This window comes from Bos taurus, chromosome 2 (assembly GCF_002263795.3).
Source record: "Bos taurus isolate L1 Dominette 01449 registration number 42190680 breed Hereford chromosome 2, ARS-UCD2.0, whole genome shotgun sequence".
In the NCBI taxonomy this organism is placed as follows: Eukaryota; Metazoa; Chordata; class Mammalia; order Artiodactyla; family Bovidae; genus Bos; species Bos taurus.
Genome location: NC_037329.1, coordinates 92,547,004 through 92,557,085, shown reverse-complemented (window position 1 = coordinate 92,557,085; position 10,082 = coordinate 92,547,004). Strand labels below are relative to the sequence as shown.

Sequence of the window (10,082 nt, the reverse complement as noted above, 5' to 3'; positions counted from 1 at the left end):
GGCATGGGGGGTGGGTGAAGTTGGCTCAGAGGGAAAGGGCTGATCCTCTGACTGTGACAGTCTGTAGAACGTTGAAATTACTCCTGGGCCAGCATGAATGTTAAAGAATAATCTAACACCACGGTGGGGCTCACTAGGATTTGTGAAATAGAATTTGATACATATGACCTGGGTTTCATTCCTTCAAATGTTAGGAATAAGGGCATTGACTTCAATGAACATCTGAAATGGCAACCAACCTTTGAAGTGAAAACTTAACTACACAGTATTTACTGAATGAAAATGATACATTTATGCCGCACAACAAAGTCACCAGATCAAGACGTTGGGAGAATAGGGTAGAGTTGGCAAATGACGAAATGCATTCCCCAAATAATTATTGAGAGGCTACAGGTACCAGGCATGGTTGTTGGGGACTTGGCGGTTCTCACTGAATCAGAGATGAAGATCCCTGCTCTCATGGATCTGGAATTCTAATTAATTTCAGGAGTATGCCTCTTGTCTCCCTGCTGTCTCCTCTTCGGTGGTTCCAGGAGATGCTGAAAGAAAGACAAGGGCAGTCAGTGTGCCATGAGTACTTCAGAGGCAGCTCACAGGCAAACCCTCTCTCCTTGTGACCTAATAGGGGTTTTCTTTTTCTTTCCTATTTGTTTTCTTCTTGTTCATTTTTTTGTTATTGGTTGTTTTGATGTAGTATGAGTATCATATACAGTTGACTCCTGAACAACTGTGAACTGTGTATGTAATATATACAGGGAGGGCCAAATATATATTACACAGGGATTTTCGACTGCATGGACTGTGGGTGCCATTAACTCATGCTGTTCAGGGATCAACTGTATACATATCTATGGATTCATCAGTAGATAGGTAGGTAGGTAGATATCTTTACCGGGGAATGTGCTACAGCACATCATGGAATCTGATCCTTGTCTTAGGCCTGGAGTTGGGAACAGAGAAGAACTTTAAGAAATCTCCTTGGTGGCTCAGTGGTCAAGAAGCTGCCTGCCAATGTAGGAGACACCAGTTCGATCCCTGCTCTGGGAAGATCCCATATGCCACGGAACAACTAACTCCGTGCGCCTCAACTATTGAGCCTGTGCTCTAGAGCCCAGGAGCCACGCGCAACTGCCTAGCCCGAGTGCCACTCCTACTGAACCCTGAGTGCCCTAGAACACATGCTTCACAAGAGAAGCCACTGCCATGAGAAGCCCATGCAGTGCAACTAGAGAGCAGCCCCTGCTCGCCACAACTAAACAAAAGCCTATGCAGCAAGGAAGACCCAACACAGCCCAAAATAAATAAATAAATACAATTATTAAAAAAAAAAGAAACCTCAGTGGAAGGAGTGCCATGAGGCAGTCAGCAGAATCAGACTGACTTCTGCTAAGAGGAGGCCCCACCAAATTCACCAGCAACTGGGGTGCAAAGGCCCTGTTTGAACCCACAGACCTGGTGTGTCAGGACTCTGTACCACCTCCCGGTCGCCTCCACTGCCTGCTGACAGTCCGTAATTCCCTCCTCATCACCACTTTGGAGAGGCATTGGCTATGCCCCCTCGCTGCGACTGTGCCATGGAGGTGGCTGGAGTCCCTTTGCCTGCCAGGTTGCTAGGGGCCAGGTCTGCAGTGACTACTGAACCCTTGCATGGAGCCCTTCCGGAAACAGTGCTCCAGCAGACAGGGGGGTCTGAGGGTACATCATCCAGCCCAGGGTGGTCTCACATGCTCAGCACCCCTCCCACCTTTCCCTAGAGGCTCCTGAGGTCCGTGTCCTTCCTCTTCCTCCAAGGCTCTCTGGTGCCAGGATTGAGAAGACTCAATGAAAGAATGTCTTCCTCCACACAGTTCTCAGTTTAGATTCATTGCTGAGCTCACATGCCCTTCCCATCAACTAATGGATCACTCTGATCCATTAATTGCATGCCCAGTGTCCTGCTGCATGGTATCCTGCCTGTCCTGTCCTCTGCAGAGTCTCTCTAGTACTGTGTGCGCCACATGGTAAGGCACTCAGTAAGGAGATGGGATAGGGACTGTCCAGGGAGCACTGGCTGTGCATGGGGTACTGTTCATTTCTTGTTTTAATTCATCCTCATGCAACTCCCATTTTTTTCTAGCTGAGAAACAGCAGTCATACAGAGCCTAAGTAACTAGTTCAATACCATCTAGCTGTACGTGGTGAGGACAGAATGGAAACCAAGGAGTCTAACTTCAAAGCCTTTGTCCACTATGCTTTGCTATTTCCCCTGGGGTCAGGGTCCCTATTTGAGACCTTCCTGACTCCTTGTTTGGGAAGAAAAACTGATAATTCATTTATTAGGGAAACTTCCAGCAATGTAGGAGTTGAGAGTTAATCCTGCATTCAAGAATTCTTTCTCATTTCTTCTATCCTTCCTTCTTGGACTGGGGTCGCAGCATTTCTTCCCAGCTCTGCCTCTAGATCAATACAGCCTATCAGGACCCTCTCCTCCTCTCCTCAAAGGCAAATACCAACTTTCAGCTTTGGCTTCTTGGTACAAGACTGAATATGAGCTCTGCAGCAAACCAGGTGCCCCAGGAACCAGCTGTGGGAATTGTTCCACGACCAAACACTTTATATGCCTGTCAGTGGTTTCCTAACAAATGGCTTCGTGGAGACCTCTCTCTTCCAGGTCAGCCGCTGCGTGTCCACCCCAGGCTGCTAGAGGCCTGGTTCCTACACTCTTTCCTGCTCTGGGAAATGGCACCGAAACCCTAATGAGCCTGGAGGAAGTCAACCAGACAGGAAACAAACCCACTTGGGTGTGTGGGCTTGTGGAAGAATTTTGGAAGACCTTTCATCCCTTGGGAAGACACGTTTGATACAGTCATGACCAGCAATTCTTCACCCTCTCATTGGTGGGGGAGGCAGGTGGGGATTGATTTCCAAATAAACTTGAAGTTGAGGGAACAGGTAGGGTGTGACTCTGAGAGGCTACTTGACAAGGGCTGGTGGTGATGTAAGAGAAGCTTTGGTCAGGATTTCCTGGGGCAAGGGCAGAGCCAAGGAACTTTATTTTTAGATGGTATTGATATTTTTAGTGAAAGTTCAACAGCGTCTCCATTTTAGGGGGTGGGCTGGAGGGCGATGGGATGATTTCCTGTAGTTAGTCATTTCCTTTTTGCTGGGGAAGACATTTAGCTGTGCTGCTATGTCACAGGAAGTGCCTGGTGATGGTAAACATTACTGACATAATGGGAACTTACACTGCTGGCCTGTCAGAGTACACGTATTCCTTCCTGGACCCTTGGCCAGGTGAGGGGAGATGCTTCCTGTTTTTTGGCTCTAGGAGGAACTTCCAAATTCTGAGAGCTGCCTGGAGAATAAATCACAAGGACTGCTGGGGTAAGCAGCCAGGGCACAGACACCGGAAAGTGGTTTGGTGGCAAGGATCACTGGATGCGCCCTGGCGGCTCCCGGAACTGCTGAGTCGTCATGCCCTCGTATGAGGCATCCGTGGAAGCCAAGTGGGTTTGTTTCCAAAATCATAAAGCAGTCCTACTTTGAAACTTGCTTGTTGGCCAGAGATGCCCTCAGTGCCTGGATCTCATCCATTCCTAAATTCCTTCAGCACGTCCTACTGATTTCACCTCCGAAATCTCTTCTGACTCTGGTTACTCTGCTCTAGCTCTGTGATGTCACTGACATCTATCATCTCTTTTGCAGATGAGTAAAATCTCTGCTCTGCCTGATGATGATCTCTTCCATAAGGTTCTTCCTCTACGGTGCAGGTAGGTGCAGTGTTAGGACACGCATGGCAGCTTCGTCACTCTTTCCCTTCTCCCTAATCCCTAGTAGACAGTGCTAATCAGTCGTGGCACTTTAAGTACTAAGCCCAGGCATGAGTGACCACATAGTCTTTCTTAGCATTGTCTTTCCTGCTCTCATGACCAGTCAATTGGAACTGGCATTTGACACAAAGTCAATTTGCCATCTTGGTGCTCATGTTATCTTCCTAAAAATGAAATCCAATTGTGTCTCATCCCTGGTGTGAGGCTTCTTCTGTCTCTCTAGTGTCTTCAAAATGAATTCAAACTCCTTGGCCGGGGTATGGGGGCCTTTCACATCTCACGTCTCCCTAATTGGTTAGGCTCATCTTCTCACCTCTGCTCCACCACCTTCCCTCACCCCTACACACAGAGGCCAGGAACTTCTCATTCTTTCCCAAATACACCATGCTCTTGCAGGCTTCTTGGCCTTGCACAAGGTGCCCCTGCTTTCGAGATTTTCCTTTCTCCCTTCTGTGAACTCTCACTTGTTTCTTCAAACCCTCAATGCTCTTCCTTTTAAGGTTTTCACGATTTCACTAGTCAAAGTCAGTGCCTCCTCCTCTGTGTTCTCATGGGCTTCTCTTTTTACCTCTATTAGAGCATTTGTTATTATAAAACATGCTGTATATATGTTATACTGTGGTTATAACAGTCATGCCTTGGTATCTGTGGGCCAGGAAACGCCACATCTGTGAAGATCCCCATAGAATCCCCAAGAATCCCCATAGATTCATGCTCAGGTCTGTAGTCAGCCCTCCATACCTACTGTTCCACATCTTGGGTTCAGCCAACCACAGGTCATGAACTACTGTAGTATTTATTGAAAAAAATCCATGTACAAGTGGACCTGCACAGTTCAAATCCATGTTGCATGAAGATCAACTGGAATAGTATGTGTTATAATTATGGTCAGATATTTGCTTTTTCATTCAACACATTTATTGATCACCTTCTATGTGTTGTGTTAACAACAGATAAATTAATACACAGAACAGATGTTTAATAGTATTTACTGAATGAATCATTCTTAATCTAAGATAACTTTAGCCTTTGTATCTTTAGCTTCCTCTAAAATCCTAGGAGTCTGTAAGTAAGACTTAAATTTTTCCTTAAGTCATAAGGATTTGTGAAAATAAGTATTTTTACAGCTTTATTTTTACAAATATGAACCCAGATAAAGAATTTCACATGAATGTATGTATGATTACATAATTTGAATCATATTTCTCTCTCTTTTTGCTTGCCTTCCCCTCCTCACTGTATACATTGACATCTCTAGGATGACCAACCATCCTAGGGTACTTGCTGCTGCTGCTGCTAAGTCGCTTCAGTTGTGTCCAATTCTTTGCGACCCCATAGACAGCGGCCCACCAGGCTCCCCCGTCCCTGGGATTCCCCAGGCAAGAACACTGGAGTGGGTTGCCATTTCCTTCTCCATCCTAGGGTACTTAAGACTGTCCCAATTTCAGCAGAAAACCCTCCAGTCCTAAGAAAACCAGAATGATTGGTTACCTTCACTCTCTACACCCCTATATTTCTTTCCTGAGTTATCAATGTAAAAAATCTAAAGTATACTCGTCCATATTTTTCTCTGTATTAATATAGTATAGGTTATATGCTCTAATCTATTGTATAAGTGCTTCCTCATTCTGACTTGCCCATGAAATCAACCAGGTCAACTGATAAACAACCGTAAAGTGAACCAACCAGAGCTGTGATACTCTGTGTTGTGAATATTTTATGCCATTTTGGCTATTTTCTTGTTGATGAACATTTATTTTATTTCCAGAGGGTATTTTTGGTCACTCTGAATGATGATGACACATAGGTATGCATACAGGCCCATACAAATATCTTCATGTATTGGTGCTTTTGTTTCTATTAAACAAATTTTCAAGAGTAGAATTGCTGAGTTGAATAGTAAATGTAATTCCAATTTTTATAATTATTGCTAAATTGCTTTCCTAAACAGCTGTAACACATCACATTTCTGCCATTGTATGTACAAATACTCCTTGCATTTCATCCCTACCAGCCCACATCACTTGGCATGATGATTCTTACTAATTTGTCCATCTGATGGTTATAAAATGGCATATCATTGTTACTTTAATTTGCATTTCCATAACTACTAGTGAATTTGAGCACTTAAAAAATGCCTTTGGCCATTTTAGATGTTCTTCAGTGATTTGTCTATTTGTATCTTTTACTGACTTTCTCTCAGATTGTTTGACTTATTCTTGACAATGTTAAGATTTTGCATGTTATAGACACCACCTCTTTTAAATCTGGTACAAACATCTTTTTTTTCATTCTGATATTTGTTTGTGATTTTTATTGGGTCTTTCGCCATACAAACACTCTTGACTTTTATATATTCAAATATGCCTATTCTCGTATCTAGCTTCTGAATTCCTAATATAGGTTAGGAAGTTCTTCTCAGCCCATAGGTTATATGTGTGCATGTATGTTAAAGTCGCTTTAGTCGTGTCCAACTCTGTGACCCTATAGATTGTAACCCACCAGGTTCCTCTGTCCATGGGATTCTCCAGGCAAGAATACCAGAGTGGGTTGCCATGCCCTCCTCTGGAGACTTCCCAACCCAGGGATCGAACCTGCATCTCTTACATCTCCTGCATTGGCAGCCATATTCTTTACCACTAGTGCCACCTGGGAAACCCCATAGGTTATATGGTCTCCTACATTTTCTTGAAATATTTTTTATGTTTCATATTAAATTCTACTATTTTTTATCTTGTGTGTTTTAATTGGCCCATGGCTGATTCTTCTCTGGTTTCTGATCTGATTGTTTCAAGTGGTGCTAGACCTTCCACATTCCCTGGAAGACGGGTCATTGCTAATATTCTCCCAGGTATCCAGAACTCCAGGTGAGTCTCTTTGCCCAAGCCACCTCCCTTCTCTCGCCCATTCCCATACACCTTTGACTATGTCTCAAACCCCAAATCTAATATTCATTGATCTCTTTCAACAGTGCAAATAGCTCTACTCCAGGTTGCTAAATCACCTTTGTGCCAATACAACCACAATAGTTTAGGAACACAAATTGTGGTAAAATACTGATTTTTAAATTTTGGTCACTTAAATTCTATCCTCCCCCTCATGTAAAAAACAGTGTTCTGATTTTCCTTCCAGGAGACTGCTCCTTTACCCACACTCAGTCTTGGGCTTCCCTGTAGAGTGGCCTCTATCTCCAGATCCAGGACTGGAATAAGAGGCACATTCCTAAGCCATTCAGTACATGATGTTACTCTGGCCATCATGATGGCTCAAGCCAATGAGATACAGGAAGATATTTTGCCATGGTTTCTGGGAAAAAGAAGCCCTGCCTTGTCTTTTTCCTGCTTGTAATACATAGAGAATGATACAGTACTGAGATATGCTGGCAGTTACCTTGGCACCAACCAGCCTGATCACAGAGCCAAGGAAGTGGAGCCTAGAAATAAAAGGTGAGAACCTGAGTCCTGACCCCATTGTCTGAGGGCTGAATCAAGCTGCGTAGAAGTGGATCCATCTGACTGTTCAAGTGCCTGAACTAATGAATTTCCTGTTTTTTTTTAAAAAAAGCTATTTTAGATCAGTTTTTCCACCTCCCATAATTAAGAGATTTGACACACAAGACTTTTCTTCTTAGTTGTGGTGATTTAAAGGGGGCTTCTAAAGGAACTTCCCATTGTCACGTTGCTTGTTGTCATGTGTGGGGGAGGGTCTCAGCTTGGAGGGTCACGTCCATCACAAGGACTGAGATAACCAGGCACATGGTGAACTACCCTGTATGTGTCTGCACAAGGGCCAAATCACATCGTGGGAGAGAAGTCCACTTGAGGGTGAGAAAGCCTGGGTAGGGTTGGGGTGACTCTGGGAATACAATGAGGCTGTCCCTAGTCCCCCGTGTTGGAGTCTTCAGAGAGTAGAAACTGTGAATGAAAGTGGAAAGAGTTCTTCACTGCAACTTCTGCAAGACTGCATAGTAGTGTGGTCTCTGTGCAGCATTTGACACAGTTTTGGGGACCTGACACTTCCAAGGTCTGAGAACACTAGGGTAGTTGAAGAGGAGGGGAGTGGCAGCCATGGGGCTCTTGGGGGCAACACTGTCTTGTGGGAATCAGGAGGTGTTGCATTGATACAGTGCGACTGGCTGGCATGGAACTCAGCAGCACTGGCAGTGGTACCAACAAGCACAGCAGCGCCAGCAGACTCAAGGCTGCTCAGCCCTGGGAGGCCAGAGTAAAGAGGAGGTCAAGGCAGTGGATGCGGGTGATAACTGCTGGGACCTCTCAGGTGGGCACATGTTCCATTCCCCATGGAGACACCATGAAAAACTGGAGTCGGGGGTGAGGTGGGGAGTGTGAGGGGACCGGAGATCCTACACTGAGAGTTGGGAACCAGATCTTGCAAAATAAGTCACTGTCATAATGTATAATAGAAGGTCAACCACACTGATTTTGCTCTCTGAGGCTGCTGGTGGTGCCATGCGTGTTTTTCTCTTGTTTGCCTTCCCTTCTAAATGCCTGCCTTCCCTATAAGAGAGTCTTTGCTGATGTCTGCTAAGTCAAGCTTGCTTTCTGTACTTCCATAATTTTTGAACTCTTGGTTCTTAATGATTTCCATGCTTTCTGTAATTTGCTAACGTGTCTCCCTGACTACACTCTGAGCAACCTAGGCTCATATTTTATGATCCTTGAATTGAGCATCATAGAAAATGTTTGTCAAATTACCACCTCGGTGTGTGCATGTCTCTGTGTGTATTTCTCTAACTCAGTCTCAGAGGTAGAAAATATTTAGAGCAAGAGTCTGGTTGAACTGCTACCCCATTTCATCTGTAAGATTTTTGAGGGTTCAATAGTGAATTTTCTTGTTTCTGCTTTCCTGGAAAAATCACAGTGTCTCTGGTTATTTTTCTAAACGAGAGGGGATATGGCTAGAAATTGAGGGCAGCTGACTAGGCATTTTGATTTGGTGACCTTAATCTCCCATGCCAGAATCAATCTTTCTTTTGTGAGGACGATCTAGTTGAGAAAGAGTTAATACTTACGCTCCTTCTCGAACAAATTGCCTCATTCAGGAAGGAAAAAAAAAATTCTCCTAGAAAATTGGATGGTAGTGTATTATTCCCCCTCAGATCTGTGGATTAGTGTATGTGGGGAGGGCATCCAAGTGGAAAAAAATGTAATATCACTGTATTTGAGGGCAGCACTCGCTCTTTCACACCACCTCAATTACAGGTCTCTTTATCACAAGCATCAGATGATGTGTGTCTTGCTGCCTACTTCACTTAAGCCTATTACAATTTTTTTTTATTAAATATTTGAGAGCTCTTTAGAATTAAGATACACTTGCATTGGCATTGACTGAATCAGCTCTCTTATCCTTCTCTCACCCAAACACTGGCAATTGAATTCTTTAAGACAAGGAGGACCTTAAAATATTATCTCTTATTTTATAGCCTTACCATAAAAAAGTAAGTTTTATGTAGGGAAGACACATGGGCTTGTAAACTAAATAAACATGTATTTTTCTTTAAAAAAGATTCACAATTTATGATTCTTGTTGAAAAAGATAAATATTAGGCTTAGTAAGCCAAGAGTGAAGTTACTGAATATTAAATAAAAAAAAAATCTTTGAGATGTGAGTGCTCACTTTCCTTGATCATTTAAATAGCCCTGGATGCCTTGTAGAGAACTTTGAATGCATTCTTCATTACTAGTGACAGTTTCATGAAAGCAGATATTTTTTATTTAACAATCTGTCTCTCTCTCCTGCATGTTCTTTATCTTCCACCACAAAAGGCTGAGGGCAAATTTAAGTTTTTACAAGGTGACTAATAAAATGAGAGACCTGATATTTTAGGACCTTGGTTTTTCCTTGAAGATCGTTGATCCGGAAGTCCTAAGGACACTGGCTGGAGGATGTGTCTGCCATAAGGAAATGGATGAGGAGTCATTATCACCTCCAGGAGGAGCTTCAGTTATTGATCTTGGGTTCCTGAACATTTCAATCAGAGTAAACAGCTTGGTGCCATCTCAGGTGTGTGAGCGCCACAACCACGATGGCAGGTAGGACCCTGTGATGCCAGGCAACTACTGGTCTTAAGAATTATGACGTCACAGACATAAAGTGGGACTTGCCCATGGGGACGGTGAAGGAGGGGATCAGAAGAAACACAGAGCAGGGCTTTGGCCGACATGGTGCTCTTAGATGCTCCTTCCGTCTGGACAGGAAGTGTGTAACCTACTGTCTGAACTGAAAAATGTTTTCCAAAGATGCTTTAAATTG

The 10,082-nt window shown here is 43.8% G+C and overlaps 1 long non-coding RNA gene across 1 annotated transcript; it reads right to left on the bottom strand.

The window, feature by feature from the left end:
- Positions 1-268: 268 nt before the first annotated feature.
- LOC112442375 (uncharacterized) lies at positions 269-9,874 on the bottom strand. The gene is made up of 2 exons (XR_003030479.2): positions 9,645-9,874; positions 269-539 (listed from the first exon to the last, which is right to left on the bottom strand). It is a non-coding gene; the product is annotated as an uncharacterized lncRNA (long non-coding RNA).
- Positions 9,875-10,082: the final 208 nt, after the last annotated feature.